Source organism: Marmota flaviventris, chromosome 18 (assembly GCF_047511675.1).
Source record: "Marmota flaviventris isolate mMarFla1 chromosome 18, mMarFla1.hap1, whole genome shotgun sequence".
Classification (NCBI taxonomy): Eukaryota; Metazoa; Chordata; class Mammalia; order Rodentia; family Sciuridae; genus Marmota; species Marmota flaviventris.
In genome coordinates, this window is record NC_092515.1 from 60,006,752 (window position 1) to 60,012,630 (window position 5,879).

At 64.3% G+C, this 5,879-nt stretch overlaps 1 long non-coding RNA gene across 1 annotated transcript; it reads right to left on the reverse strand.

Moving 5' to 3' along the window:
- Positions 1-1,683: 1,683 nt before the first annotated feature.
- On the reverse strand, positions 1,684-4,471 carry LOC139702689 (uncharacterized). The gene is made up of 3 exons (XR_011705257.1): positions 4,248-4,471; positions 3,466-3,638; positions 1,684-3,056 (listed from the first exon to the last, which is right to left on the reverse strand). It is a non-coding gene; the product is annotated as an uncharacterized lncRNA (long non-coding RNA).
- Between the last annotated feature and the right edge of the window lie 1,408 nt (positions 4,472-5,879).

Genomic DNA, 5,879 nt, shown 5'->3' on the forward strand with positions numbered 1-5,879 from the left:
GCTGTCACCGCCCACACTGCCTGACCGCCAGCCGCTCACCCTGGAGCCTGCGGCAGACCCCCAGCAGGACGAAGCCCACGGATGGGCTGCCCCAGGTTCTGCCCTGCTGCCGGTCTGGTTGCCCCGCTGGCTGAGCCCCTCTCTGCCCCGTCCATTCCCGTGCACGCATGTCCGTCCACACACCTCCGAGCCCCCGCCAGGTGCCCAGTGCCCTGCCAAGCACCTTGAAGACGCGACAGGATCCGGGCTGCTGGGCCGGCCTGCTCCGCCCTGCCGGCCTGTGCAGCGCTCAGTCTGATCTTGGCCCCTGACCATCCATCGTCCAACCTCCCCTTGGAGCCAGTTATGTAAGTGTTCCCCGAGGCCTGAAAACTTCCACATGGCCCTGCAGCCCAGCCCGCCAGCTGCCCCCGGGACGTCAGCCACGGCCACTTCCCCTGGACGCAGAGCAGCTGTGCAGACGTCAGGAAGGGCCGGCGTGCCCAGTGCAAGCGTTGACCCAGCAGCAGCCCCTGGGTCCCCGTGACCCTGGACACCTGGGCCCACAGCACACACTGCCACCCAGCCCCCCAGGAAGGTGCACAGGTGGCCTCCCCTCCCCTTGAACAATGGCTCTGTCTCTCCCTTCCCTCCCGGACACATCCTTGTGCCCAGGCCACCCTCCCAGCATGTTCAGGGCCTTGTACGGCTCCAGACCTCGGGCGGCCTCATCAGGAACCCGCGTCCTGCCTGCTCGCGCAGGGGCCACCCACAGGGTCCAAGCTCGGGTCCAAGAGCGGCCGGGAGCCTTCATTTTGCTGTTTGATGCAAGAGTCCAGCTCGTCCTTGGAGAAAGGCCAGCGCTGGTGGCCTGTGCTCCTGTAGGTGATGCGGTCCCCGCAGAATGTCTCCATGTCTGCAGGTGTCCACGTCCCAGTGAGGGAGGGGGAGGCTGGGAGATGCGCAGATGTCGGTGCCACGTCTCAGCCTCTGTGGCCGCCGTGACATCACCACTAGCCGGGGCTTAAGATAACAGAAATGGATCCCTGGTCTGGAGGCTGTGGTCACCTGCAGGTGTCGAGGCTCCGGGAGGTCCCTCCTTCCTCTTTCAGCTGTGGCAGCTCCAGCGGGCCTTGGCTTGTGGCCTCGGGCCCCATCCCTATCTTCTCGTTGCATCTCCTGTTTTCTCCTCTCTGTCCCTTGTAGGGGCACTTGTCATTAGATGTCAGCCCCACCCTCCAGGATGATCTCAAGATTCTTAAATTGGTCACACAAAGGCGGTCCCCCGAGGTCTCAGGGCTTAGATGTGGACATGTCTTTGGCAGATGGACCTACTACATGTCGTGTGATGTGAGGAACGTCATGAGGAACCTGGACGTTCACCCTAAAGTCCGTCCACCCTAAAGTCCGTCCACCCAAGGATGATGCCTTGGGCTGGGCAGGCCCCTCTCCCAAGCAGGCAGCTTTGCACCTCGGCCAAGCACAGCTGCCCATCAGCGGTGGACCTTCCGCCGGGGTCTGCCCGAGGCCGCCCGCCGGTCTCTCTGGACTCTCCACCAGGCTTCTGCTCTGGTTGCTGCTGCCAGGCCTGGCCTCTGGCATCTGACTGGACTCACTCTGTCCCTGGGAGCCATCTTGTCCCTGGCTGTAAGTGGCACGGATGGTGGGGACCCCGAACCCCTCTTCAGCTCTTGCTCTCCTGAGTTCCAGGCTGTGGAGCCCGCTGGCCGTGGCCATCTCCATGCTCGGCTGCCCAGGGATGAAGCAGCACCTCTCAGCCACGGGCACCCCCACTCCTGACCCAGGGCCGGCAGGAGTGTCCAGGGAGACGCCTCGGTCACCCAGCCCCTGGTGGGGGTTCAAGTCAGAGCTGGCGGCTCCCCAGGCAGAAGGTCACGGCACAGCCCTCCCCTCAGGCAGGGGTCCAGCACTGGGCGCAGCCCTGGGCAGTGCTCGGGGGCGGCTCAGGCAGACTGGCTCAGCAAGGCTGTTAGGAGGACCCCTCTTCTGTCCCTGTGCGCGAGGCCCGAAGGCAAGCGCAGAACCTTCCCGTCCAAGGATGTAAGCGTCACTCCCCCAGCAGAGGAGAACCTAGGACTCGAGCGCATTCCCACTAAGGCGCAGGTGGCCCATAGTGGGTCCCCTCCTGGGAGAGCAAGCATGGGCCCCCTGGCCGTGGGGTCCTGGAGGAGGGCCCCTTTACGTCCTCTCAAAAGAGAACTTCCCTCCACTAGGGGGCAGCAGAGCACCGGGGACGGCCGAGGACAGAGTGATCTGTGGGGCCACCACAATGTGAACCGACCCCCACCCAAGCAGGGCCTTCCTCCCTCCCTCAGCCCTGCTCCGTCCATGCCCTGGACACGCGCAGGTGGGGGACACGGAGGCACTACACCTGTTATCCAAGAAGGGCTTTGGGGACAGGCCCCTCTCTCCAAGGCCCTGGGTCAGTGCACACGTGCTAAAGGAATACGAACCAGCCACGGCAAGAGCCCGGGACAGGCGTCCCACCAAGCCAGGTTCACATCCCAGGAGGGGTCGCAGAGCAACGTCGGGACAGTGTCCATTCTCCAAAACGAGCACAGTGTGTTCAAGCAGAAACTCCAGGTCCTCCTCAGGCTGTCCTGGTCACCAGGACAGAGTCCTTGAGAGGCCGGCTGTCAGCCCTGTGCGCCTTAGAAATGTGACCGAGAGCTCCGTCCCTGTCCCCAGTGCCAACTTAATAATGAGGACCCGGTTTTGAGAAAAAGGAAAAAAGAAGTTTTACTGCTTTGTTAGCAGAGGAGAAACACCGGGGAACCCTGTCCCAAAGGCTGTGACTCCCTCCCTCAGGAGGGACAGGGAGGGGTGTTTTAGAGGAACTTCAAGGGTCACATTCCAGGCGTGCTCTGGTAGGGGCCCAGGGCGCCCTGATGCAGGGTTCCCTTGTTCCCTGGGAGGTGTCCACGTCCAGATCCTCGCTGACCTCTCCTTCCCGTGGGTGTGCTCAGGGCAGGGGTCGGGGTGATGGGGGCTGCACTCAGAAGGCAGGGACCCCGTTACAGTCAGAACAGTTCAAGTAGCTCCGAGCCTTGGGGCCCCTGCGGGAAGCCACCAGGGCACACTTTGAGCTGGCACGTGGCCCGGGTGCAGGTCACGTTTTAAACAAGCTGCTTTAAAATCCACGCTCCCCGAGACTCCCCAGACCATTTTTATTGTTGATGGGGACACAGGGCTGCCCGAGAACGTTTCAGTTGTAACCCCCAAGCAAAAACGTTCAGCTGATCCCCTGAGCTGGAGGTCACCTCAGGTCAGGCTCTGCGTTGACCCTGCTGCCGTGGCCAGGCCCCTCGGCACAGCAGAGCTGAGGGCTCCTGCAAACCAGGGGTTTCGAGGGCAGTTTTGCAGCTGGGGCTTGCAGGATGCAGGTGGTCTGCAGACAGCGCGGGGCCCTCGAGGGAGGCAAAGCCCGTAAGGTCCACAGGCAGGGGTTGGGCGCTGGCCACTTACCGCTACAGCAGCTCCAGGCCCAGAGAGCCGGACCCTGCTGCAGGCAGCGCCAGGGAGGGCTGCTTTGAGGCCCACCTGGCCGCCTCTTCAGGAGACTGTGATCCTGTCCTGCTCCAGACACTTGGGGGTGGGGACAGGCCACGGCCCCTCCAGAGGGAACAGCTCCCCCTGCCCTGGAGAGTCGTGAGGAGGGGTGAGTCGCGAGGGAGCAGGCAGGGCTCCTGGAGGAGGAAGGCTGCTGGGTGGCCCCTCCCACCTTGTCACGTCCCTCACCATCAGGCTGGAGGGTGACCCTCAGGCCCACACCCGGTGGCTGGTGGCCTCTGCAGACTCATGGCTCCACCCTGCCACCCCACCTCCCTGTACCCCTGGGCCTTTGCCCAGGCCAGGGGACCAAGCTCCCCCAGGTCCCAGCTCTATGCCCTCAGAAAGTCCCTCCCTCCAGGGCTCAGTGTCCCTGTAGTGGAGGGGCCTTCCTGGGGCGGTTGGTGCCTCGATCGGGGACTCTGTCCTGTGGCCTGCCCACCCGGGCCTCCAGTGGTTTCCCCTCCTGCCCTGCCCTGCCCTGAACCTTCCAGATGCCCCCTCCTGGCCCAGCAGGCCCTCCCTGCAGACTTGATGGTCTGGTTGGCTCCCAGGCTCCTGGGGGCAGGGCTCACACTGCGGGTCCCCTGCCCGCTCCCTCCCCCGCCTGGTCGCGCAGGCTCTTGGTGAGGTGCCCAAAGCCGCGGGTGCCCTTCCCAAGCCCTTGCCCTGGGTTATCTCGCCTGTCTGCACGGCACCTGGAGGCCAGGGGACAGCTGCTCCTTGTACAGGTGAGAAGTGGGGCTCGGAACCCCGGGCGCACGGCCAGCTCCTCCTCCTCAGCCGGTGGGCTTGCAGGACTGAGGACACTGGGCCAAGGGCTCAGGTGGCTCTGCCAACTCTGAAAGGGTGACTTTGGGACGAGGCCTCTGCAGAGCTACGAGAGGCCATGTTTCCTTTGGCCTAGAGGAGCCTGACCCAGGGCTTGGCCACCTCTGCTGGTCCACCACCCTGGCCCGGAGCTAGGCTACCAGCCAAAGCAGGAGGAGCCGGGCTGGCCCCAGACCGGCTCCAGCGGGTCTATCATCCACGTCAGAAAGAGGGAGTGTCCTCAGGGATCTGGGGGCCACCCTCTGGAAGAAGAGCTGGATGTGCAGCCCATGGGTGAGAGGGACTCAGGGTCTCTACGGACGGGTCCTGCAGCAGCCAGAGACCCATGCCCACGACACCTGCCCGGGAGCCCTCCAGCTGTTCCTCATGGCTGAAGGGAGCAGTGTCTGCTAACGTCCCCATTCTGAAGGACACCTGTGGTGCTTAAAGGGGTAGTGCAGCTTGGGAGCCTGGACATAGTGCTGGGCACACGGGGGTCGCTTATTTGTAAAAAGCCCTCGGAAGAGCTCAGGGGAGAGAGAGCGGCACTTACGGCCAGGTGCACGGAGTCTGGGTGAGGAGGCAGGGCCTGGGGCGCCAGAGGCCTGGGGCACCAGAGGTCTTGGGGCACCAGAGGTCTTGGGGAGACAGAGGCCTGGGGAGGCAGAGGCCTGGGGTGGCAGAGGCCACAGCCAGGGCAGGCGTTCCGGTCCTCAGGGGCTCTGCTGTGGTCCCTGGGGCTGGAAGCAGCTCCCACCCACTGCCTGGCCCTTCTGAGGCCTGGTCAGCGTCCTGGTGCTGGCTGGCCTGCAGTGCTTGGCTTGGCCCCGGGGCCGACACTGCCCGCCGGCCTGGCCCTGCCCATGCTGACCCTGAGTTGCCTTCTTGGCCCCCAGCCCCTCTCTTCCGGTGGCCACAGGGTGCCCAGATGAACTGGTAGACTTACCAGGGTGGCCTGGGGCCCGTCTCTGAGTTTGACCTGGCTGGAGCCATGGCCCAGCCGGCCAGAGGGGGTCGATCTGGACTCTGGCCAAACCAGGAGGCCACTCACCTCGCATCCCACAGAAATGGCAGCCTCTGGGGCCTGACTTCCAGGACCCCTGTGCAGGCCGGAGCAGCCCTGCCGCCTGCAGCCCCTCCCCGCCTACACGGCAAAATGCAAGGTCTCCCCCAGCCCTGCCTCGGCCCTGCCTTGGCCCTGCCGCAGGAGCAGCTCAGCCCTGGTTCCTGCGAGTGGCCCAGAAGCCCCTCCAGGCCCAACCCCACGTGCCTGGATCCTGGCTCAGGGAAGCTCTGTTCTCCCACTGACTTCACAGAGTTGGGAAAGGACTTGAGGGCTGTGGAGGGAGGCCTGGCTGGGGCCTGCAAAGCCTGCTTCCTGCAGGGAATCCCATTTCCACTCCCAGATGAAAAGCTGACCCAGTCCTTGAACAAAGGAGCCCTCCTCCCCCTAGTCTTGGTCTGATCTTAACCAGCTCCGTCTGGAGCCTTTCCAGCACAAGCCCATTCATGAATGAGCA